We start from the raw sequence: 25,342 nt of genomic DNA on the forward strand, positions 1-25,342 counted from the left end.
CTAAAGGGGCCCATGAATCAAAAAAATGTTAAGAACTACTACTCTAGGGGGATACAGATATCTGTATCTGTGACTTTATCCATATAGGCAATTCCTGGAACACCTATCCATTCACATTAGAGAACTGCTTAGAGTACTTAGATGTGAAGGGATTTATCCAAGGTCACACAGTCAGTAGATGGGACACATCTATCCCTTGTGAAGTATTATTATGTCCATTTTACAGATAGAATAACTGAAAGTAATTACATTGACACTCTATTGAAAAAGCTTGGAATAACGAGGACCGCCAATCTATTTCTACCATGGTTTATGGTGCATTTTACAAGTCATCTTTTAAAAAGTGTCTGTTACTCTGAGAACATTTATAGGTTATAAAAAGATGCACTTTCTTGCCCTTCGTTGAGAAACAAAGATAAACTCTCTCTGGGAAAATGGTTAAGTAGTTGTATAATGACATATTCTACATAATATCCAAGCTGGAAAGGACCTTATAAATCCTATATTCTATTCCATTCTCATAACATTAAGAAGAAAAGAGATCATCAAGGTCATGAATCAATTACTGGAAAGTGGCTAAGGCTAGCACCCAGGTCTCACCTCTACTAGCTGAGTTCTTTTTTTTTTGGTTGGTTGGTTTGTTTTACTCCTGTGTGAGTCCTTATTTTGTATTTTTGTATTTGTATATGCCAACCTGACTGACACACCCAGATGCCTTTTCATGTTGATGCTGAAGTCTTGATTTTTTGTCCTAAATTTATGTTTTTAAATAGGGAACTGATGGTGGGGAAATACCTCCTATGGATACTTATTGCCAAGTCATCTAGCCTTAGCGATTAGTCTAGGGCATTAAGAAGTAAATTGACTCATCTGCTGTCACACAGTTAGTATCTGTCCAAATCAGGACATCTTCTTGATTTCAAAACCAGCTGTCTATCCACTAAACAAAACTTCTCTTGTTATTAATAATATAATTTTGGACTTTCATTTGAAAGAATTTCTTCCAGTTCTGTTGAGATAAGTCTGCTGAGTTTACAGAAATAAACACATTTTTTGACTTAGAAAGAATCCTGCCTCAAGACTCACTTTGGAAATTCAACTTCTTGTCTGAAAATAATGCCAAGATCCTGATCCAACTGCTGGCCTCTCTGCTGACTGAGTGTGGGCAGAACAGGGAGGAGGGAAGGGGAGGAAATAATTATTCATTACTACCCATTCTAATTAATGTCCAAGTGAATCACCACTTCTTCATATTAAAATGGCGGCAGTAGGAGGAATGCTCAATTTCATGTCAACTTCTTAATGACTTCCTCTGTGACCCTGGGTGAATTGTTCCAACTTTCTTGATCTCAATTCCCCCATTTGCAAAATGAGAGTATTTTAGGTAGAGGATCTCTGAAGTCCTTTCCAGTTCTAATTGACTATGCACGGATTCCTATTTCAGGGCAATGTACTATCAGAAGGCATAACTCCAGCATAAAGGTGAGCTAAAAGTGACTTGTTAGACTGCTTTAGATGAATACAAAAATTTCACTTGCCCTTTCCAGGATTTTTTAGGGGCTTTATTATTGGTTTCAGTGTCTTGAAGGAAGGAAACTACCTTTCGAATGAAATCGGGGAAGGGAATGATGTCTGTTCTTGGCTCCTGTGAGATGGGATGGATTTTAGTTGTCAGCAAAGGAGAGAGAGAAGGAGACTGCAGAGAGCAGAGGTGCAAGTGAGTGTTGACAGTGACTCCTGCCCTGTAGGTGAGATGTCCTTGAGATGTTCCTTCTGATGCCAGGGCTGGAGGAAATAGCTGAATCAAGTGGCAGCTGATGGCCCTGGCTCTGCCATGTAGCTATTTAAGGAACTGCGATCATGGGGAAAGCTTCCTGCATGGCTAATGGATCAAATTCGCTTCTATCTGCTGGTGAGAGAGAATGTTGGGAAAAAATCAGTGAGTGAATTGGCAAGAAATGGTGTTGTGGTGAGCATGGATTGGGGGGGAATGGAAGGTGGGATACAGATCCATTGCTGTCGTGTTTGTTTGCTTTTGGGTCCCCTCCTAAGAAAAAGGACCCAGGTGTCTTTACTGCTCTCAGAGCAGAAGTATCAAATCTGAGGCCAATGGGCCAGTTCAGAGCAACCAGATTAAAATATGTGGGACATGGTTGATAAAATAAAAATTCAATAGAACATAGATAATGTTAACTTGTGGTTTTCTAAGGCAGTATGTATCTCTCCTTCTTTGCTATCCCATGTCCAGAAAACGAATTAGAAGTCAGCCTGGAACTGCTCTTGGGGGTTTTAGCTTATCCTGGGGTTATTGGCAAAAACCTAATCCTTAGATCCATCCTTTGTGGACCTGAAATCTAGGTTAGCTAATGGGAATCAATCTAATTTCTCAGGCATCTTTGAATAATAATAGTAGCTAATATTTATGCAGTACTTTAAAGTTTGCAAAGCTCTTTACACATATATCATTTGATACTCACACCAACTTAGGGAGACAGATGCAATTATTATCCCCACTTTACAGATGAGGAAACCTAGATTAAGTGCCTTGACCAGGTTGGCACAGCTAGTAGGTTTCTGAGGCTGGATTTGTCTTCCTGACTCCAAGTTTAGCACTAAGGATTGTTCCACCTGGGTTTTTAGGCACTTAGTATTAAGCTTGAGTCACTTTGGACTAGAGTAATTGAGCACTTTAAGTCTTGATTACTCTGTACTGTGGCACAGGATACTCTAACTGGTCTGATTATTGAACATATTTTTCTAACATCCTTAGGCATAATTGTAGGGGGCAAGTGCAATGATTATTTTTCCAGGTACCCAAAAGGCTTAGAAAGTTTAGAGGACTTGGTAAACAAAAGAAAGTAAATGTGATAGCCTTAGAACTGAGCAGATTCCTAGGCTTAATGTGTTTATTTATTTATTTAAACTCTTATTTTTTGTCTTAGAAGCAATACTGGACTGGGGAGAGACTAGAAGTATAAGGAACCCGAATAAAGGATGATTACAGTCATTCAGGCTAAATGTAATAATATACAAAACTAGAATGGTAGCACTGGATATAGAAAGGTGATCAGTATAGGACACATTTCTTTTTTGTTTTAATAAACTACAAATATATCAAATATGAAGTTTATTTATATTTTCTTTATTTTCAAATATATTACTCCTCGCTCCTGCCCAGAAAGCCACTCCTTATCACTGAGATTTTTTTTAAAATTAAACAAATGACAATTGAACCAACTCTGATAATATATGTAAAATTTGAAATCCATGGTTCCCTACTTTTGCAATGAAGAGAGGGAGGTACGTTTATCCATTTCTACTTCAAACTCTAACTTGGTCATTATAATTACACAATATTCAGGTTTTTGGTTGTTTTTTCTATTTCCATGTAAGTCACCAAGTATATTATCTTTCTGTCTCTACTCATTTCACTTTGCTTCAGTTCATATAAGTTTTCCTAGCTTTTCTAAATTTTTCATATTTATAATTTTTTTATAATTCATTGTCATGTCAGTGGACAGTTAGGTGACACAGAGGATAGAGCTCTGGGACTGGATTCAGGAAGACCTGAGTTCAAATCCATCTTTGGACACTGAAGTTGTATGATCCTGGGAAAGTCACTCAACTCTGTTTGCCTCAGTTCCTCATCTTTAAAATGAACTAGAGTAGGCAATGACAAACCACTTCAGTACCTTTGCTAAGAAAATCCCAAATGGGGTCATGGAGAGTCAGACAGGACTGGAGCAACTGAATCACAAAAATATTGTATTACATTCATGCACCACCATTATTTAGTCATTTCCCAAATCTATTGGCATCTATTTCATTTGCTAGAGATATTTCTGTAATCCAAATGGCAGAAATCTATTTGGATTTTTGGGATGCTTTCAAATTACCTTTTGACCTAGTTGCTAATTTTATACCATTTCTTCTAATTTCTCTTACTGTTTTTATTTATGTAGTTTAATTGTATGTGCCAAGATGAAGATCCTGGCTAAAATGTCATTCCAGATGTTACACATGAATACACAAATTAAAATAGATTGATTTACAACACAAATTGTAATATAGATGATGACTGAGATTATCCTGTTTGAATAATACAACTGATAATTTTTTTCTTTGATGTCTCCATTCAGACTGTTCTAACTGTTTTTTCCTCTTATTCCTGATTTTTAGAGCTGGACTATAATGAGTATTGAGAATACAAGCAGTTAAATGTATGTCTATAATTATTCTCATTTTGGAGATTGCTATCAATAAATAAGGGGAAATATTTTCTTTCATTTTCTGTCTGCAGGAAGAATTACACATGTGTCTTTAATAAATATTATCTGTTCTCTAAGGACACAATAGAGATTTTTATCAGATTCAAAGAATTCTAATTCTCTCATCTTTTATCTGTGTCTTTTTGTGCCCATTTCCTATTGGCATCTTTTAATATTCAATGCTACCCTACCCCATGACATAGTCTTTGCAACATGAATGGATTAAATGAGTTTTCTTGTAAAAGGAGAAGACTGACCTATTGCTGTAGCTGCTAGATTAGGTCATGCGCTTTTATTTAGCTTTTTGATTGTGTAGGCAGGACCTTTTGGTGATGAAGATCATTTTTAATTCACCAAAAAAGATAATCAATGTGACCTCTTTGACACTATGGTAGAGATAATAAGCTGCAGAAGACAGGAGTGGAAAGAGGGCTGGAGTGAAAGGATCTGGTTTCAAATCCTCTTTGCATTTACTACCTGTGTGAAAATGGGCAAGTCACCAAATCTTATTGCGACTCAGTTTTTTCATTTGTAAAATAAGGCATTTTCACTAGATGACCTCTGAAGTCCCTTCCATCTCTAGATCTATGTACCTATGATCAAAAGTATTCTACAATGCCTCCTATTGAATAGGCATTTGGGAAATGAGAAGTAATATGGCACAGTGGAGAGTGGACGTAGTTTAGAATCAAGAAGATCTTAGTTTGAATCCTGACCCTGACATACATTCAGCATTTGAAAATGGGCAAACCATTTAACTTCTGAGCATCCACAGGCAAGTCTCTAGGACTGGAAGTCTTAGACTCAGAAACTCAGAGTTTCTAATTTGCATTAGTGGCAAGATTTTTTGTAAGAGGATAGGGAGATTCCACCAAGGGGAAATCATCAATCTGAATCAAAAGAAAACTACATACAAAATACATATAAACCCCACAAGAATGATTGATTTGTATTGTTCACTTTTCATTTTTCCCCCTGATTACAAGGTGATATACACCAGATTGATCCTGACTGGGCCTCACTTAGTGTTTGAAAAATTAGAGAACGAATGCATTTCTTCTTTCTGAGTCATAAAGATTATATGAAAATCAACAACTAATTCATGCCCCTTTGATGACATATCTACTATAAGTTCACTTTCTCGTTATCCCATTTTACAGAGAACTATAAAATATGTGGATATTCAAGTTACATTCCGAATGAGCAAGCTTTCTTTTTTTGTCCCCCTCTCCTTTCCTTTTGTCTCCTCACCAAAACTCTTAGTGAGTTTTTAGATATCAACACCAACAAACCCATGTGGTATTTTCACAGAAATTCCAGAAGAATTTTTGGAATTAAGTCAGAACATGACAAGTCTAGGAAAAGAATTTGAGCTGATGTAGGATGGGGAAAAAATTTACAAAGAACATAAAGTCATGGAAAATCTTCATGTGGAGTGTCATTATTGCTGTTGGTTGCCATCGATCTTATTGTCTCTGAGTAGAATGATGAATCAGGCAATCTTTCTGTATGCTTTGAATGACACAGCTATAGCTCTGTGGGTAGCCAGAAGTCTTCCCTATTGGATGTGTCCTTTGGCGTTTTTAGGAAGATGGCTCAGACTTAAAGGAGGAGGAGGAGAATAGCAATTATGAGACGTCCAGGGATTCTCCCTGATTCTACCAAAGATCCTCTACAGTGACTATATTTGGAAGCTGCCCTGGGGGAATAGGTCAATACAACTCATTAAAAGTCCACGATGACTTGGTAATTCAAATTGATCTTTGGGAAAGTTAAGGGTTTTATTTAAGGGGTGCAGACATCATACCAGTTATTGGGTTTACAGGTCTATAGTGTTGATCACTGACCACAGTACATATTCTAATTATATAGCTAGTGTGATTTCCAGTAAAAAAAAAAATTCAAAGGACTTGAAATAACTTTTATGACTCCAGCAATGGATGGTAACGCAGAAGAACTGCATGTAGATGGAAGGACAGGACAAAATTTGTAATTGATATAAACGAGGCATACTTCCTGGAAAGTGAGTTGTTATTGCTAGCACCATCTAGAAAATGTTGAAACCCTCCAAACAGTAAGGAGGGGAGCTTTGGCTATTTTAATGTCTTAGGGGATTGACAAAACTGGATTTAGATGGCTCATTTTCTTGATATAACCAGAATCACATGAAAAAATCTAAACCTCTCTGGCATTACATAGTACAGAGTGTTTTATTAGCTGCAGGGGTCCCCTTAGTGCCACTAGGAAATCCATACGAAGATGGAAGTCAGAAGACTAAAATAACAATAATAATTCTTTGCAGTGACATGGCATCTTTCATCTGAAGAACTCAAAGCACTTAGCAGATGTTATACCCATTAAAGCGATGTGGCAAGCATTATTCTCCCCAGAATACAGATGGAGAGAGGGGGGACCATACCACTGTCATTCAGACTAAAACTGGAATAAACATTTAATTATCTTTGAGAGGAAATCTTTCTAGCGTAACCCTTTCCTTCTGCAGTTTCTTATTCCCACTGAGTGAATGGGACAGGTCACATCCTTCAGGCTGGTATGTCTACTGCAGGTATCCAAACATTGTAATGAAATCACCTCCCTTTCTTTATTTCCAGACGAAACATATTTAACTTTGAAGTCCCTTCTTCAGAAGGTAGAGCTTCTCTTCCTTTGCTTATCCCGTTATTTCCCTAAAACCTGGATGTGGTTTTCAAGGTGGGTAACTGAAAACAGGGCACAATAAGACAGATTTAGTGCAAATTTACCCAGAACCTTCCTTGAGTCCATTCTTAGGTCTTTAAAAGCAAAATATGCAAATGATTGCATTTGTTCATTGGTGTTAACTTTTGTTTTTTGTTACTGGTGAAACTATGATCTCATTCTACTTTCTGTCTTTCAGTTTCAAAGTCTTTACTTTTCTTTTCCTCCCGTATTTTGTATTTCATAGGATCATTTCATAGGATTTTAAGCTAGAAGGGATCCTCTAGAATGCCACCTCATTCACTTTACAAATGGAGAAACTGAGGCTTAGAAGAGTTAATTGCTCAAGGTTACATAGCTAATAAGGCAGGATATGGACTCAAGTTTTTCTGACTCTAAAGACTAGTGCTTTATCTACTGTCTCCTTTGTCTTTGATCAGGGTTCCAGTTTTATTCTTTAACATGTTATTTTTATTTATACTTTTAAAAATATCAATCTCATTATCCAAGCATTTCCATATTACAAAACCTATACAATTGACCTCAGATCCTAGATTCTGACAGGGGAGATTTATTGAAGCTGGCATAGAACCGGGGTACAATGCCACTGTCTATCTCCAGTCCACGTTGCCATGAACATTCCTTCCTTCCTCCTAGTTTCTCCTTTTTCTGATCCTCACTTTTCTGTGAGGAGTATCACTACCTATTAAAATGTAAGTATCTTGAATGGTGGAACTGTCTTCCTTGCTTATATTTGTGTCCTTTGCATATAGCAAACTATACAGTACATAGTGGGGCAACTAATTGGTGCCATGGATAGAATGCCAGATCTGGAGTCAGAAAGACTTATTTACATATTTGACCACAGATACTTACTAACTGTGTGATTCTGGGCAAACTCTGTTATGCCTCAGTTTTCTCATCTGTAAAATGAGCTGGAGAAGAAAATGACAAACCACGCTAGTATCTTTGCCAAGAAAATGCCAGAGAGGGTCACAAAAAATCAGAAATAAATGAAAAATGCCTGAACAACTGATACTTAGCAATGGTTTTCATTCCTTCATTAATTACGTGTAATTAATTTGTATTGTATAAATTGTAAAAAATATAATTACATGTAATATAATTAACACATTCTTCCTCTCCTCTTCTATCCAATAAACTAGCCTTTGTTAACAAAGACCAAAAAAAGGTGGGGGGGGGGGGCAGAAGGGAAAACGATTCAGTGAAACTAACCAATGAATCAACCATGTCCTATGCTATATAATTGTTGTTCTGTGCCCAGTTTCCTTCTTTTTTTAACCCTTACCTTCCATCTTGGAGTCAATACTGTATATTGGCTCCAAGGCAGAAGAGTGGTAAGGGCTAGGCAATGGGGGACAAGTGACTTGCCCAGGGTCACACAGCTGGGAAGTGTCTAAGGCCAGATTTGAACCTAGGATTTCCCATCTCTAGGCCTGGCTCTCAATCCACTGAGCCGCCCAGCTGCCCCCACCAGTTTCCTATTTTTGTGGAGAAAGCAGAGAGGTTCATCTTTTCATCTCTTCTCAGCAAACCTTAGTCACATTTAGTTTCTTCTTATTGTTCTTCCTGTTTACATTATTGTGGACATTGTGTACATTGATTTCCTAGATCTGATTACTTCATTCTACGTCAGTTCATATATCTTCCATTGCAGTAATATTTATTGTACTGTAACTTATTTAGCCATTCCTCAGTTATTTCCTTCCAGGGCTTTGCCACCCCCAAAAGTTCTTCTATGAATGTTTTGGTGTATAAAGGATTTTTTTTTCTACTTTGATTTCTTTGGGACATATGCTTAGCAGTTAGATATCTAGGACAGAGGGAGTGAACATTTCAGTCACCTTTTAAAAACATAATTCCACATTGCTTTCCAGAAAGGTTAGATTAATTTACTATCTACCAACAGTGTTTTTGGTAGGCCAGGTTTCCTTAAGCCTCTCTAGCATTTCATTTTTTGTTTTCTTTGATAATTTGCTGGTGATAAAGCAAAATCTTAAAATGCTTTGATTAGTATTTATTTTATTATTAATGATTCGATATACTCTTCCATAACATAAGTAGTTTGCAATTCTTATTTTGAGAACTGTTTATTCATATCCTTTGACCATGCATTTGGCTTTACAGATTTGAGTTAATTCCCTTTATCTCTTGGATATTAGACCCTTCTCAGAGAGATTAGTTACAAAGATTCCACTCCTCTCAATCAATAATTTTCCTTTTTATCCCATCTAAATTGATTTTATTTGTGCAAAAGTGGTTCTGGTACCTACAATGAAATTATTTGATTTTTTGGTAATCTCTTCTATACCTTGTTTGACTAAAAATTCTTTTGAGGTTAAAAGCTAAAGGAAAGACACTATGTAAATCTAACCTAAAATGGAATTAGTGATATGAATTTAATAATCCAAATAATAACAAACCACAGGGTTTAAAGAGACTCTTATTCTTAGCCCTCTGTGAAATATGGAAAGGTTGAACCACAAAAAGTTGAAAGTCACTTTGTGATGGTGTACTTTTTTGTGATATCAAACACTTGCCTTTTTAGAAATAATCCAAGAAGGGGATGGAATTCTTCCGTTTTTCTCTTCAATCTTGGCATCATGTAGCTAGAGCTGAGTTATTAGAGGGCTTGGGAATAAAAGGAAAATCACATGCCTTCTAGCTCAGTGCCATATCTTTTCAAATCTGATGCCAAAATTGAGAAAAATTAATTGCTTTAAGAACTATCTTACTATTCCCTGGCATTATATACTATCTTCCCAAGTCATATTTCACATGACATTTTTTATTATCAGTAAACAAGAAAGGAAGGAGCAAAGCATAGTGCAATGATACCTGATACCTAAGCTACAGAGAATTTTTACCAGTTCACAAATATTTTTACTAATAGTTCCTACTTCTCAAAACTTGAAAATAAACCTGGTTTTCTATGCTTTGGCCTTCCAGGTCTTGTGGCTGTACCTTGGGCCTCACCTTGCCATATCATATGTCTCTTTGTCCAGACTCATAGCTAAAAGCCCCAAAGCTAAGGCTATTAGGGGTGGTGGCAAAGTCTTTGAGAAAGGAGACCTATTTTTATTGGTCTATAGTATAGTTTCGAATGGGAAAAACTGTCTTAATGGGAGAAACCCTGATCTAGAAATGATAAGATTTGATTTCCAGTCTCAGGAACTAGATTTCCAATTGGAATGAAATATAAACTTCTCAACTTGGCCTTTAAAACCCTTCCTGATTTAGCTTCAGCCTCCCTTTCCAGAATCATTTCACTTTATTCTTCTTCATACACTCTACACTCCAGTGAAATTGGCTTATTTTCTTTTCCCTGAACTTGGCATTTGGCTTTCTCCCTCTGGACTTTAGCGCAAAGTGTTCTTCTCGTCTGGCAGGCACTCCCTCTTCACCCTTGCTTGCCTTTTTGAATTTGGTCAGTTCAACAATCATTGAGTAAAGTACCTCCTTCCCTGTACTAATCCCTTCCGTCAGGGGCATTCCCTGATTCCTCTGGTTGTCAATATTCTCTCTGTCTTCCTCAGGTGAACATCTACATAGATATTTATTCATGTAATGTATTTCCTCTATAAAATGGGCATTCTCGAAGTCAGGGACTGCTTTTCATTTTGGCTTTGTATTCCTGACACCTGGCATAGTGATTTGCTAATAGATCCTTTGAAAAAAAAATCCTTACTTTCTATCATAGAATCAATGCTGTATATTGATTGGTTCCAAGGAAGAAGCCTGGAATAGGCTTGGATTTGAGAAGTTGGAACAAATATGGCTTTCCAGCACACTTCTAAGAAATGTAATGAGGGTCAGGAGCCTGTCCAACTGATCTAACATAGCGTCTTTTTAGATAACATTAGGGATACGCTTCTAGAAGAACTATGATCACATGTAAGCAATTGGGGTTAAGTGACTGGCCCAGGGTCTCCTCATAGCTCTGTCTGAGGCCAGATTGAAATCCAGGATCTTTTGTCTTTAGACCTGGCTCTCAATTCACTGAGCCACCTAGGTATCCCCCTTGCTAATAGATTCTTAAATTCTTGTTGTATTTGATTGGGTTTGATTTTTAAAATAATATATTTAATATATAACATCAAATAAAATAAGAAAGTTAAACCAGATGATGTCTAAGATTCTTTTCAAGCTATGAATTTTTTCCACTAGTCAGTTGGTTCAGTATGTCAGAGGACAGTTTAATGGTACACATGTATGTAGTGGAACTGACTTTGTAGCTGAGCCATGAAAAAACAATTGAAGAAGAGAAGGGAATATGAATTTCTAGAGAAAGCCTATTTACAAACATTATCTCGTTTGATCCTCACAACAACCCTGGGAGGCAGGTGCTACTATTATCCCCATTTTACAGTTTAGGACACTGAAGCAGATCGTAGTTGAGGGCCATGCCAGCGCTAGTCACACTGCCTGAATTTTCAGTGTAGTTCAACTGGACTCATATAGACATGCTCTTTATCAGTCTTTACCACTGCCTCCAACCTTTCAAGTTCTTCAGCAAAAAAAAGATGGGAAAATTCTTTGTTAGAGATAGGCAGGAAGACATGCTAATTTGCTGTCAGTGGAGCTGTGAATTGTTGCCACCATTCAGAAAACTGTTTAGGATGATTCAAGAACAGTTAATAAAGTCTTCATAGCCTTTGGCTCAGAGATGCCAGGAGGAGGATCATGATGATGGTAATATCCTAATTGCACCCTCCTCTAAACGCCCCCTTTCTTACATCCCATGCGAGTTGGGCTAATTTTTGCGTAGAGGCATTGAGTCTGTACCTTGAGATTTAATTGACTTAAGGAACTAAGGCTTGGGACAGGGATGTAGCTTCTGGTTGCTGGTGTATCAAATGGCCAAGAGAGAGATCTAGAGAGGGATTAGAGTTCCTCTTTCTGGACTGTGACTACGTGAACCGTGCTGCGCAGACTCAAAGTGTTATCCTGGATGACCATCCCTCCTCGGCTCTGAATAGCCTTCCTTTGCTACAAGTAAAATTCCTTTTGTTAACTATTAGATGGATTAAAAGTGTCCCATTTTATTCTATTTCCAGACCTTAACGACTCAGGGGACCAATCTGAGATAGGCTAACCCCAAACCCAAGAGGGTGATTGACAGCAACAAAGGTGAATATGAAGAGAAAAATACAACGTCCATTTGTACACCAGACTCATTTTTGATAACACAAGATAGAAAGAGGATGATTGGGGGAATGGTGGGATATGAAGTATGGTACGTAAATTTAATGGAATATCACTGTGCCCTAAGGAATGATGAATGTGAAGGATTCAGGCAAACGCAGGAAGACTTTTATGAAATGATTATAGAATGAAGATGGCGGAAACAAGAAAGCCATATACACAAACAAACCAAGTCAACATGGATAGAGCAACAAAATATTAGTCAAATGCAATAGGGAAGTGTGGGGCCCTTCTGACAGAGTTAGCAAACACGTTTCTCCCCCTTCTCCTGTAGTAATAATTGATACACGATTTTGAGGGGATGTACTTTGAAAGGACCTTTGTTTGGGCATTTGGGAAGAATTGTGTTTTTTGTTTTCAAAACAAAATATGTCAATATATACTTTAAGAAATTCCCTGGCAAGTGATCCTCTTGCCTTGGTATCATTGGCAAAAATGGTGTAAAAATGGCAGGGGATTGGGGAAGCTTTCATGGACTGAAGGGGTTGAGGGAGGAAAGTGTTTAAATTTAATTTTTTCTTAGTAATGAATTGACTCACATTCAAGCTAATGGCCAAACAAGTTTGTGTGTGTTGATGCAACCTCAGACTGTGTCACTAATGATATATTAAAGAAGATTAGACCTCTCCCTGATCTCTGTAAAACTGAATTTATTATTCAGCTCCATGAGGATTTTTGGCCCCAAACTATAAATCTAACTTTTTCCTGCTGTCCAAATTTAAATTCTCTCACAGTCTAAGATCGTGTTTACTGAGAGCCCATGTTCCCTTCTGACTCAGAGATACACGATTTTGTAACTCTGCTAATAATGTGTCTTCTCACCCTTTCAACGTGAGTTTCTTTTTTGTTTCTGTGCTAATGAGGTTTATTCATCCATTTATTCATTCAACCAACACTTACCAAGTTACTCTTGTGTATAGAATATTTTTCTTGGTGATTGGAAGATAGAATGGAGAAATTTAGCCCTTACCCTTTTGGAGGTTACAACCTGGTTACAGCCTGGTAGAGAGATAAGATTCAGTCATAGAGACATATAATACACAATAGAGAAATGAATTGAACAGGTGATTTTATTGGTATAGGGAACTCCCAGATGGGGAAACCTTTCTCTACCAAGGGAAGTCAAAATGTTCTTTACAATGCAGCCTTAGAGAGTTGTAGAGAGTCTTGAGAAGTTTTCTGCCCCTTGATATACACACATTAGAGATAGAATTCAAACTCAGGTCTTTCCATCTCAAAGACCACAATCTATCCACTCTGTCACACTGTCTCTTATCTACATCATTTTTGTTGTACAGCCATTTTAGTAACATCCAACTCTTTGAGAACCCATTTGGTGATTTCTTGCCAAAAATGCTGGCTGGAGTGGTTGGCCATTTTCTTTTCCACTTCATTTTACAGATGAAGAAACTGAGGCAAATGGGGCTAAGTGACTTGCCCAGAAGCATAAAGCTAATAAGTGACTGAGGCCAGATTTGAATTTATGATGAGTTCCCACCAAGCTGTCTTTATATATGACATACTCAATGTTATAGCTATCAAGTACAATCCAAAAATATTCCCAAAGAAATGGATGCTGTTGCCTCTGGGGTAAAATACAAAGTTCTCAACCTTGCATAGAAAGCTTTCTGCAGTCTGGCTTCAGTCTCCTTTTTCAGTCTTATTAGTCATATCATTTTTCTTCACAATCTGTACTTTCCCACTGATCAGAACTACTGTTTCCCACATTTAACACTCCATGTGCCATCTCTAACAATTATAAGCACACCTGTGCCTGGATGAATAGAGCACTGGGACTGGAGTCAGGAAGATCTGAGTTCAAATACAGACTCAGACACATACTAGCTAGGTGACTCCAGGCAATCTGCTTTGCTACTATCTGCTTCATTTTCTACAGCTGTAAAATGGGTATAATAATAGAACTTAGCTTGTAGTGTTGTTGCAAGGATCAAATGAGATAATATTTGTAAAACACTTAGTGCAGATAGTTGTTCATCCTTTTCAGGGGACCAAAGACATTGTGGGGTGATATCTTGAGTTATGAGTGAATTGGATTTAAATGAATTAGAGTTGCACAAAGTTGCTAGCCTTACTCTCTTTTAGAGTCATTGAAGTCTGATGGTAAGACAAAATTCAAGATGACTGGCACATAGTAGACACTATAGAAATGCATATTCCTTTCCCTTGTTCAATTCCTTCTTTTATGACTTAGCTTCAGACCTTGTGTTCTTGAAGCTTCCCTTGAAGTCTACTTTGATTAATGTTCTCATCTCCCCTAAAGTGTCTTGCTTTTTATCTGTCTGTCTATCTGTCTATCTATCTATCTATCTATCTATCTATCTATCTATCTATCTATCTATCCTTCCATCCATCCATCCATCCATCCATCCATCCGTCCGTCTGTCCGTCCGTCTGTCTGTCTATTTATTTGACTGTCCATCTGTCTATCTATCTCTGTCTAATCTATATGTCTGTCTGATCTATCTGTTTGATCTGTCTGTCTGATCTATCTATCTATCTATCTATCTATCTATCTATCATCTAATTATCCATCTAGCTGTGTCTATATATCATATAATTCTCTATCTGTCTGTCTGATCTGTCTGCTTGTCTGTCTGTCTGATCTATTTGTCTATCTTTTTGTCTGTCTGATCTGTTTGTCTGTCATTCTCTTTCTGTCTGATCTATCTATCTGATCTCTCTCTCTCCATCATTTAATTATCTATCATCTAATTATCTATCTAATTATCAATCTATCTGTGTCTATCATCTATCTGTCTGTGTGTCTGTCTGTCTGTCAGTCCACCTGTCTCTGTGTTAAATTCTTCCAGTAGAATGTGTCCCTGAGGGCAGACATTGTCTTCCTTTTTGCCTTTGTATGTATCTCCATTGCTTAGTCCAGCATTTCTTGCTCAGAACTAAGTTGGAGTTTGTTGCAGTATGAACGTTTAACAAACCTCTCCCCATTAAGTTTCTTCTCTTATCTACATACTTTGATATTTCTGGAAGATAAAATGAACCTCAATCTCGTGGCTATGAATTTTTAAAAATTGCCTAAAGAATCCCAGCCATTGAAAATGGTTTCTAGAGTTATAGGAAATGCAACTCTTTTCTAGTGAGGTTGGGGGAATCTCAATCCAACACCATAAATCTTAAGCCCTGGCCAAGAAAAGTAAACATGCTGTTATTTCCCTCTCCTTATTGATTGTTTACCTTTACTTGACAGAGACTTATTAAGAAGCTACTCCATGTAAGGCACGGATCTAGGTGGTAGGGAAAAGGCCTCTGCCCTCATTAAGTTTATGGTCCAGAAGGGCAGATAAGACAGACACACAGATCAAAGATCATAGACTTAGAGATGGAAGGGTCCCTAGAGGTCATCTAAACCCAGTTCCCTTATTTTACGGGTGAGGGAATGTGTCCTTAGAGTTTATATGACATTCCCAGGGCCCACAGGTGGCAGAGCCAAGATCAGAGCCAGGTCCACTGTCTTCAAATCCAGCAAAATTTATACTCAGATACCAACTTTGGTTAGCAGAAAAGGAATAGGAAGTGCTTTGAGATCATATGAGGGAGCGATACCTTTCAGACAGCTCTGTGTATATGTTCATGTATGCATGCATGTGTATGTCTATTGTACATATATATGCATATACATGTATTTGGGTATATGGGGGTGATATTAAAAAATGCTTCTTGGAGGAATTAGCGTTTGAGTAGATACCTCTGAATGGTACCAGGCCAAGATGGGAGAAGGACTCTTAAGGTAGAGAGTGAAAGCAGAAGGGTAGGGAAGTTGGGGAAAAAATGCTTTTCTAAAGTATAATGAAGGCATATTTGTTTCCTTGCTTCAAAAATCTGGGGCTAAACTTATTACCAGGAATGCCCCCCTACTAGCTATGAAATCCTGCATTATAAACAGTGGGACTCCCTCAAGGGGGGGGGGGATCATCAGGAGAATGGGAAGACAGGCGGGGGAGGAAGGAGATGAGGAGAACAGGGAACAAGGGGAGAAGAAATCGACATTCCAGGACAGGGATGATTCACATTGTCAGCACCATCCTTTTCAGCATCCTCTTCTATCTCCTTTGCCTATCTGCTGGCCCCAACATTTTCCAGGTCAGATCACTATTCTGAAATAATCCGGTCTTGGCTCCTTCCCTGGCCTTCCTCTCCTAGTCCCTAAAGAGAACTGAAATCAGCACTCACAGCTGGGTCTGTCTGCTAACCACAGGCTGGCTTTGGTTGCAGCTAAGCTAAGAAACTCCCTTCTTGACTGGTTCTGCATTGTTTCTGATGTGAAAGTAATTTAGTGGCTCAGAACTCAGCCAGCCTCACCTTGCTGAAAACTCCACTGACTGGTTCCAGCAGCACAGTCCTTGCTGAACCAGATCAGTTCCCTTGTTAAGAAAGCAGGGCTCGCACCCCAATAACTAACCTAGTCTCCAGTATTCTTCCTGAGCTGGTCGATGGCACATGCCTATCTTAAGCCCATCAGTGTGAGATCACAGACTCTCCTAGTAATTATCATCATCACAGAGCTCTAATCGGATGTTAAATGTTGCAGAAAATGATCCCGAATTCTAGTGTTTAACTTATAGCTGTATGATCTGAATTATGCCAATGGCTTGGATTAGACACCTCAAGAAAAGGAAGAGCTCTACTCAGGCAAAGTTTGACTCACATCTGGGAGACACTTGGAGGAGTAGAATTCATCTCCATTAAAGTTAATGTATTTATTTAACAAATGTTTTATTAGTCATTTTTGTTTTACATCACCTTAATTTCTAAATATAGTTCGTTTTCCTCTTTTCTCCAGCAAACCATTCCTTGTAAGGAGGAGGAGGGGGGGGGGTGAGTGGGTGGGTGGGGAGAGTCAGAGAAAGACAAAGAGAGACAGAAGAGAGAGACAGAGAGTGAAAGAGGGAGAAGCAGAGATAGAGACACACAGAGAGAGACAGACAGAGAAGAGGGAGAGGGAGGGAGAAAGAAAGGGAGACAGAGACAGAGACAGAGAAGCACAGAGAAAGACTGGTGGGGGGAGAGACAGAGAGACAGAGACAGAGAAGCACAGAGAAAGACTGGGGGGGGAGAGACAGAGAGACAGACAAAGACAGAGTCAGAAAGAGACAGAGAAAGAGGGAGAGAGCAATATTGTACATCCTTAGACCCCCACCTCTATGAAGAAGGTGTGGGAGGATTCTAGACAGCTATGAATTCATGAAGCTTCAAAAGATTGGCAGCTAGTGGAGGTATGAGAGCCAGAGTCTAGGCTGGAGTTTGTGGCCAGCTGAGCCCAGTCTGCCAGCATAGCCTTGAGGAGTGACTGGGACCAAACCCAGTTTCTCAAAGCTTTTTCTGCGCCAAGCTTGGTCATTATAATTACACAGCATTCAGTTCAATTAGCAAAGCTAATTTAAAGAACTGGACTCCTCCCTGTTCTTCCCTTATGACATTCTTTCTCTTTTCTCCTGGACTTTCTGGCTGGCCCCCATGCCTAGAATGCACTTTCTCTTTACTTCCCTCTGCCTCATAGAGTTCTTTTCCTTTAAGGTCCAGCTCAGGCACCTCTTGTGGTGAGGCCTTTCTTGACCTGCTCCTTCCTCCTACCTCCACTGCTAGTGCCCTTCAAATGATCTTACACTGAACTGGTTTTTCCCCATATATTTATATCTATATGAACACATATATGAATATAGATGTATATATTATCATATACACAAATATAGGTTTGTATTTGTTGCACATATATGTTTCCCCTCTTAGAATGTAAGCTCATTGCAACTGGGGACATTGCCATTTTTTGTATATCTATCCACAGCACACACAGTGCCCAACACATGCTTAAATCCTTGTTCACTGATCGAGAGATGAAAAACTTCAGGATTCTTTTCTACAATAGCTGAATCTCCTTATGTCTTTTTTTGGCATAGATTTTCTGATGTGATTCTTATACAGATAAACATTATATATTTTCTTAAGAATCTTAATGTAAATTACTTGGCATGCTCAGCAGTCTGATGGAACATTGGCATTCACATAAAACAAAAAGAATACTTTCTTCTCTAAACCTATCCCTCCTTCAAACTTTCCTATTTTTTTTAAGTGCATCACTATCCTCCAGGTCTGTAATCTAAGTCAGACTTTCCTTTTCTCTCTCCTCTTTACTGCCCTACCCCAAACCAATACCCAATTAGATATCTATTCCTGTCAATTCTCCCTATATGATATCTCTCACATCCACCCCCTTTTCTCTACTAATAGAGTCATCTTTCTGGTTTGGACTCTATTCCTTAATTACCTGAACTGTTATCATAGTTTTCTAATTTGTTCCCATGATTATATTCTTTTCCTCTTTCCAGTTCATCCTCTGGCTTAGATCTGATAACTGTAAAGAGAATTTTAGGGTTGTGACTTAAAATCTAAATGAATTGGTCACCAGGGAAAAATCCCAAATAAAATACCTAAGTCAGTCTGGAAATTTATGATAATTTTAACCAATATAGAGGGAAGGATTTAAGGAGAAAGAGGGAAGAGGATATGGGATTTCTCCTGCCTGGCCTGTGAGAGGGGGAGTTCAAGATCTCCACCACTGGGTCTCTGAAGGAAATTAGAGGCTTCTAAGAGGATAAATTTTGGAAAGTAAAGGAGGGAAAACTCAGCCAGAAACTCACCACCCAACCGGACAATAGCTTGTAGCCACGCCAAGATGCCGGAAAGGCCCAGCACATTGCCACTAGCCAACTCTCTGCTGCCAAAGGTCCTGGAGAGAGCAAGTGAGCCAAATACATAGACCTTTTACTCTTGTGTCCCCTCCTCTAAATGTCCATTCTTTAGTTCTCATCTTTGATTAGATTACATCTTTTGAGTTACTTAACAGTTCTTTGTTAAGTTCACCTTTTGTTAGTTACTTAACCTTTTTGTGATTAATTTAACCTAAATAGTTACTTAACAAACCTTTTTGTATTAAGGTCTTAAAATAGACTTAGTTTAAAGTTCTAGTTTCACTATAAAGGAAGAACTAAGTACCTTCATTGTTCATTCAGGAGATTACAATTTCATCTTCTCCATAAAGTGGAGTGGAGTAATCTAAATTTCATATTAGGTCACTTCTATGCTCAAAAATCTCACACTTTCCATTGCTTTTTATTGCCTCTAGGATAAAATTTCCTTCTCAGTCTAACATGGAAGACCTCCATAGTTCTGCTGCAGCCTACTTTTTTTCCTTCAGGATTTTCCTCTCCTTTACCCACTCTACATTCTAGACAGATTGGACTGCATGTTGTTGCTGTGTTTAGCATTCCATCTGTGTGTATTTTGTGCAAGTTGTCCCTCATACCTGAAATGCATTCTTCCTGCCTCTCAGAATCCTTAGATTGTCTACAGACTCAGCTCAGGTGCAACACCTTCTTTGGAGCCCTTTCTGATGAACATCTTATCTCATCTTGTTGCTACTATTTCCTTCCTCAGATAGAAGTGTATACATTATCTCCACTCAGCAGAATTAATATCCTTGAGGACCAGCCCTGTTTCATTTTTGATCTCCAGTGTCAAGTATAATGTCTGACCCAACTAGGTGCACTCAATAATTGCTTATTAAAAGTTCGTTGTGTTCAGAAAGTTTAAAAGGCCATTTCATAGAACCTTAAAGGATACAGACATATGTATGAAAATAGATGTAAAAATAGCATAGGAAAGGAAGTTAGAGGACTTGGGATCCCCATCCATGAAAGGAATATCCATAGTTAGGAAATCACAAATCTTTTAAAGAATCACAGTGAATGTAACTCATGATTAACATCTGTAAAGCTGTTGTTATTATTCATCCTTTGTGTTCAAATAAGACCAATGCCATCACCATGAGTAATGTCTTGACTTGCTGGTGAATTGGATTTTAGTGAGGCAGAATTGTGCAAAATTGTCAGCTCCACTCTCTTTTCCAGAGTCATCCAAGTCAAGATGGGAAGACAAAAGTTAAGATAACTGATGACAGCCTGGGATGCGATGCCTGACCTTGGTGACTTCAGTGTCTGACCAAGTCCCAAGCACTCCACAATGCTTGCTTCAGTTGCCTTCATGTCTACTGGAACAAATTGTTCTTGTCTGCCCATTCTGCCAGAAGAAATCTTCACATGCTTAGGGTAGCCATCTGCCTAGATCACCAATAGGTCAAAGTCTTTTGACTACTCTCAACTTGGTTTAGTCCCTGGGCTGAGACAGTTTTACTGGGCTGTGGTCATGCATACTACATCTTTTTGCAACCACAGATGAGAATTGGTGGGTAGCAAAGGTGGGTGAGCAACCCTGAAAAGGGCTTGGCAAGCCTTCTTACTGGAGTGATTAGATCTCTAAAGTAGAGGGGGAAAGAGTATGTAGTATCACCTCCTATTCATCTCTTCAAATGATGGGGCTTTCCAAGACCGGTACTTGTAAGCAAGCTCAGTGGAGGCTTATGCAATTCCCATTGGATTTTGGAACATGTGCAGACTGTTTGGAATTGATTTTCCTCCATGTGAGGTGAAGAGACAGATTTTTGATTGACTGTTGAGTCAGAACCATGGTACATTTGAAAAGAACCAAGTGGCCAAAGCAAGGCTCTTTCTTTTTCCTCCATGGCATGTTAGAGTGAGAGAGGCATGTTGTAAGACACCTCTGGGTGTCTTCTCCCTAGCTGGGGTGGGCATATAGCTTATGAACATATTCTTTTTTTGCTTCTGAATTTGTTCTTTCTTGTTTTTAGGTGGAGTATCGGAGTAGAGAGCTCTACCTTTGGGAAATTTGGAAAGTGGGAATGGTAACTACCAGAGGTTCAGGAGCCATAGTTCATGCTAGAGTTTGTTGCCAGCTGATCCCATCAAAGCCTCAAGAAGTGACTAGAAGCTGGCCTAATAGTGGATTGAACCCTGTTGGGCTCTACAGGTAAATTAAAAATGAATTTAGTGAAGCAAATATCTTCTAGCAACAGCTTTAAAAGTTTGAGCCCACTCTCCCCAGGGATCAAGGAGATTGATATAAATAAGTGGGTGCCTTTGGTTCAAGGGAATGGTTTATATTTTTGTTCCTTTTATATCTTCTCAGTAAATACCTCTTTGTAAAAGTTAATTGATGTTAACTTGTTAAATGAAACGTGGATGCTAATCATTAGTGGTTAACATTTGGGAGAACACTTAAGAATGGGGGTTTGAGACAACAATATTGGGGAAAACTCCTCTGGCCTTCACTTGAACTTTGTGTATGGTGGTGGTGGGGGAGAGATGAGAAATGTCATCCTTTCTCTGAACCTGACTTGTTAGTCCACATGTGGATGGGAAAACAATAGGAAACTCTCACGACACAAGGGGTTAATCAGTTAACAAGAATATGTTCTACTTACGTGTATGATATTGTATTAAACACAGAGGGTACCAAAAAAAAAAAAAAGAGCAAAAAGTGTCCTGTTTTGAAGAAGGCTCCCTCAAGGAGTTTCCATTCAAAATGAGGGAGACAATATGTGTACATAAAAGTATATGCATAATATATACAAATGAACCCAAAAGGTTATGAAAAGGGAATGGTGGTACCTAAGAGGTCTAGAGACTTCATATATAAGTTGACATTTGAGCTGTCTTGTATGAATAGAAAAACAGTTTGGTGCTTGAATCCTTCACATGGCTTTCCATATTTTGAATCAAAATGGGGACCTCAGAGATCACCACTTGCACCTTCATCCAATAGAGAAATTTCCTATGCCACGCAAGAATTCGCCCCACAAGTCAGTATGGAGGAGTGAGGGCAGCATTGCTCTGGGAGTCAGGGCACCTGGATTGTGGTCTAGCTGCTGTCATCAATTTTTTCATCAAGTCAGTATAACCAGTCCTCTTTTCCCTTCTGTACAGTGAAGGGGTTGATTCTCCTGACAGATGGTCATCTTGCTTCTGCTTGAACACTTCCAGTGATAACAAGCCTACTCTTTCCATAGACAATCTACTCCATGTTTGCATGGCTTTAATTATTACACAGTTAGTCTGTAATCCTGTCACTTCCGCTTGTTTGTTCCTCTCCTGTTCTTCAAGAGTTTTATAACACCATGTAACAGTACTTGGCAGATCTGATGGCAGTTTTCATGTTTCACTGAAAAAAAAAATATATATATATATACACACATATATATATATATATATATATATATATATATATATATATATATATATTTATAATTGTTTTCCAGGCTAAACATTTCTACTTCCTTCAATGATTTCTCAAATGACATGGTTTCTCAGGCCACTTGTTATCTTGGTCTTACTCCTCTGGATGTGCTCCAGTTTTTTAAATGTCTTTCTTAAAAACTGTTTCCCAGAATGGAGCACAATACTCCAGATGTGATCTGACAGGCACAGAATACTATGTGACTTTCTTCCCTCTTTTGGAGCACTTTACTTCTATTTAATGTAAGTTGAGATTGCATCAGTTGGCTTTGGCTGAAGTATCTCAAAGATCTTGACTCATATTTAACTGTCAATCAGCATCACCTCATCTTGGATCTCTTTCAGATTGTGAAGTCAGTTCCCCATTATCCTGTGCTTGGGGTGTTGAGTTTTTAGATCTAAGAGTAGGACTTGACATTTATTTCTATTAAACTTAATCTTGCTAGTCTAGGCCCACATTACTCTCCTAACAAGTTCTTTTTGAACTAATTGTTCCTTCCAGATTTGTATTTTATGAAAATCTGATCAATATACTTGTTATATATAAAATCACTGAATTAGTTAATGAATATGACAGGAACATGACAACAGATCACTGTGGCATGTCATTAGAAATGTTTCTAATTAGTCACTTGATCAAAAAGCATTTTGGTTAATTATTCTAATTATTATTAATTAATTATAAGTACCAGGGACTCTAAGCACTTGGGATAAGCACAAATCCAAGAAGAATTTTTTAGTCTAACTGGGGGAAAACAACATAAACATCTATAGATTTAAAATAAATTTAAAAAATCTAGATTACATATATTTAATTTTTAATATTCATTTGCTCATATTTTACAATCCATGTTTTCTCATATATATAATAGATTAAATATATTGATCAATGTATTGTATCAACATACTATATGTATTATTATTCAACTAGTGTGTGGAAAACGAGTCAATCTATTTTAAAGAATTGAAATATGAGAACTATCCATTGAATCCTCTGATTGACAATACAATATTCAGCTGCCTAGGATAAAAATTCCTTTTGGAAGCAAGGAAAACCAGTGCCAAAGAATTCTGGTACTATCAGCTTCAGCCTCGAAGGTCAGTCCAGATGCTTAGGACACCCAACATGGAGCATCTGAGGGCTGTGAGCTCTTCTGTCTTTTGGTAGGACATTTAGAATGTGGCAAATATCTTTGCAAGTACTACCCTAAGCAAGTCAGAATTGATTAAAAAGTGGAAAAACATGGACATAAACAACACCTCCAAATTCTTTCTAACAAATCTGTAGAATGACTATACTATAATCCACACCCAGTTTTTGCTGTTCATGATCCTATTAATCTTCTAGTAATGTTTTTTCAAATTGTTTTCTATTTATACTTTGTACACTTTTATTATTTAGAATTGTAGACCAGTAAAGATCCTTAGAAATCACCCAGCCACTTCAGGACTAGCTTTGTAGGTTAGGTAGATGTATAAATTATGCGAGGTACATGTGAAAAATCTGATTTTACACCCTTGAACGCAGGGTTGCCCACCAGAGTTCAAATGGAGGCAGATTCTCTGCCAAGACACCCTAGAAGCTCTCTTTTCCAATAAGAGCAAATGTTAGCTATTACACTAGGGATTACAATAATTGTGTTCGATTCGGATTTCTTCTTATTAGCCTTGAAAGTCAGGAGAAGAGTATAGATGGGATCCTAGTCATTCACACTGATTTATTTTACATTTTTTAAGGCTGGGGGTGGCTCCTGGAATTCTTTTGAACTCAATAGGTGAGGTCATCAAAAATCACATTCACTAAGCCCACTAAGCATTATGAACTCAAGACTTATCAATCTAATTCAGCTCAATTTAATAAACATTTATTAAGAAAAAGAGGACTTTTCAGCATTGTTGACAATATTAATCAGCAAGCATGTAAAATCAACTGCCATGTGCTAGGCACTGAGCATTCAAAGACAAAAGTGGAATAATGCCCTCAACGTGTATACACACACATGCATACATCTATAATATATGTAAAATATATATGACACATCTGATTTATATACGGCATAAATAGGAAAAAAATAAATAAAAGTGGGAAGACACTAGAATGAAGGCTTCTTGTAGGAGGGGAATTTTAGCTGGGACTTGAAGGAAGCCCGAGAGGTCAGTAGGCAGAGTTGAGGAGGGAGAACATTCCAGATCTGAACAGTCAGAGAAAATGCCAGGGGCTGAAAGATGGAGTGTCTTGTTCATAGAACAGTAATGAATGTCAAGCTGGGAGCTCCTGCTGCTACAACAGTGGGGTACATAATTCACTAGCTTTTTGTTCCTCTCCAAATGGGTGTCCTTCCTGCATCCCTGCTATTCTGCAAAGGCCCCCATGAATATACTCTTTTGCATATAACCTAAAGGGAGATACTGGTGTTTTAAGGAAGGTTGCCCTAATTAGTGTGAAACAACTTGAATTGCTGAAGCTCTAATTGACTTGAAACAGCCTCTGGAGGTTTTGGGAATGAAGAATGAGGTAATGTCCTCCTACTCTTTGATGAAGCCAGATTTCATCAGACTGGGTGCTCCCTCCACCCATGCACAGCCCAACCTCTCCACCCCTTCGCACCAAGAGTGATTCTTATCTATGTTTTTTCCTTAAATCCCCTACCCAGTAGGCTTTCCATGATTCCACATTTCTCCCATGCTACTATCAAAAAAATATACATTTTCTCCATGATGGGCAAGTCTTGGATGACTACAAGTTTTGGAACCACAGTGCCAGGAGAATCAAAATCATCAGGAGCCCAAAGGGAAGTTGAAAGCTGTATGGTGGGTCCCCAGGCAGACTGACACACGTTGCCCCGATGATGTGTGCATGATAGGTGGCATAAAAGATCCTCTCTAGGACTTAGGATCAGGGCTAGGACCTTGTAGGTTACCCGGTCCAAAACATTTTACAGATGGGGAAGCTGATGACCAGAAAGG

The 25,342-nt window shown here is 38.3% G+C and overlaps 1 long non-coding RNA gene across 2 annotated transcripts in view; it reads left to right on the forward strand.

Annotated features, from left to right (window-relative positions):
* The first annotated feature begins 5,718 nt into the window (after positions 1–5,718).
* LOC130455934 (uncharacterized) overlaps positions 5,719–25,342 on the forward strand; it is a 69,072-nt gene continuing 49,448 nt past the window's right edge. Inside the window, exons 1-4 of one of the 2 annotated variants that reach the window (XR_008914221.1) lie at positions 5,719–6,980; positions 12,044–12,116; positions 20,135–20,332; positions 20,932–21,110. This is a non-coding gene — a long non-coding RNA (uncharacterized LOC130455934). The remainder of the gene's footprint in view (positions 6,981–12,043; positions 12,117–20,134; positions 20,333–20,931; positions 21,111–25,342) is intronic. The other variant, XR_008914222.1, reaches the window with a different exon arrangement.

Source organism: Monodelphis domestica, chromosome 8 (genome assembly GCF_027887165.1).
Source record: "Monodelphis domestica isolate mMonDom1 chromosome 8, mMonDom1.pri, whole genome shotgun sequence".
Taxonomy (NCBI): Eukaryota; Metazoa; Chordata; class Mammalia; order Didelphimorphia; family Didelphidae; genus Monodelphis; species Monodelphis domestica.